The sequence below is a fragment of the Limulus polyphemus genome, unplaced genomic scaffold (genome assembly GCF_000517525.1).
Source record: "Limulus polyphemus unplaced genomic scaffold, Limulus_polyphemus-2.1.2 Scaffold3366, whole genome shotgun sequence".
NCBI lineage: Eukaryota > Metazoa > Arthropoda > Merostomata > Xiphosura > Limulidae > Limulus > Limulus polyphemus.
In genome coordinates this window covers 88390-89933 of record NW_013668976.1, presented here as the reverse complement: position 1 = coordinate 89933, position 1544 = coordinate 88390, and the positions used below count along the sequence as shown (strand labels likewise).

The 1544-nt window shown below is 44.5% G+C and overlaps 1 protein-coding gene across 1 annotated transcript in view; it reads left to right on the top strand.

Moving 5' to 3' along the window:
* Positions 1 to 1544, top strand: part of LOC106469230 (glutamate [NMDA] receptor subunit 1-like) — a 43257-nt gene that overhangs the window by 34741 nt on the left and 6972 nt on the right. The gene's annotated exons all lie outside the window — the stretch shown is intronic.

Below are 1544 nucleotides of genomic sequence, written 5' to 3'. Positions count from 1 at the left end.
AGCCTCTAGAACCTTATGATGTACCATGTCTTAACTAGCCGTTTATATGGATATTTTTCTTTCTTCTAGAACCTTATCATGTACCAACAACAACAATACGTGACAGTAATTTCGGTATGAGATCTTCCGAGGTGAAACCTTGGGGGTTTACCGGGGGTACTCAGAAGCTTTAGTTTCTTTTCACCCCTCTCATGGTGGTGATGTGGGCTGTACTTGACATTTTATAATTTAAGAGTACTTAAGGAAGATTGTGTTGACATGGCAGATTTGAAGATGATGCCTCAAGGAGTCAGAAGGAGTCCAGAGAGCCATGAATAAGGAAAATCCAGACTTTAGAAACCAAACAGCCCCTGTGGTACAAAGGGTCCTTCAGGGTGGCAGCAACCTATAAATCCACAAACCAATCTATAAACGGGAGTGCCCCGAGAAAACCCACTTTTACGGTCCAGGCGCCAATAATTTATGCCCGGGCCGTGCTCGAGAAACGTCCTGAACGGAAAAGAAAGTCAGTGGCTGAGAAAACGAGGGTTAGTTTCTCAGAAGATAGTTGCGTTCAGGATGTTGTAAGCTTGGAATGGTACGACCGTAATCGCCGTCTTCGCTATAATCCCGGTAGGTTGAGTCAAAGTGATAGAAGTCTTCGGGTAGTGTAAGATCGATGGGTGTGGGCCGGAATCGTTGAGAAAGGTTACAGAAAGATTCATCGCTGAAGGTTGGCAGTGGATGTGGTTGAGTTTGCATGGATTTTCTTCTTGCGTGGGGCTTCGCCAGCGTAGACTGAGTGGCAAAACTGATAATATTTGCTGATGTGGTTGCATCTTTGATTTCCGAGAAATCAGTCTGGGTGGCTTGGTCAGTGGTGGAAGTTTATAGTTTTTTTGTTTTTTTTCTGGTAAATTGGTCGGCAGTGGGAGAAGTAGTGTGTGGTGTCACTAGAATTAAAGGGTTGAGAAATTGTCGATTATTTGATAGGGCTGTAAGTAGTGAGGCTTGTCGATTATTGCCCTTGTAAGGCTTTGAAGTGAAAGTATTGGAAATAGCCCCTGTGATTGAGGATAAGATCTGCTGTTGGTTTGGATAGTGTGATAATCTTCATGAATGGAGTAGTTTTGCCAGTTAGTCGGGAGTGGATCCGGTGAACTGCGTTTAACTTTGTGTTGGTCGATTGTTCGAGAGAATGTTGGATTTCCTCAGGTGGAATGGTAAGGCCGACGCGTCTGAGAAAAACTGTGAAAAGGTGAGTTTTGCTTTTAGGGGGTTGAGCAGATCACATGTAAGAAGGAATTTCAGGGACTACAAAATTCGTTAAGTCAGTATGGCTTGAGGGGTGGAGAAAAATTCCTCTCCGTCGTAAGATTCTCGTCTTCGTGAGATGATGGATACTCTAGGTTTATAATGGTCGATGAAGGCGCTAATTTGGCGTGGGGAGAAATCGCGGGGTTATCATATACCCCGTGTTAACTAGCTGTTTATATGGATGGTTTCCAGGCCTCTGGAACCTTATCGTGCTAGCCATTTATATGGGTGGCCCGGCATGGCCAGGT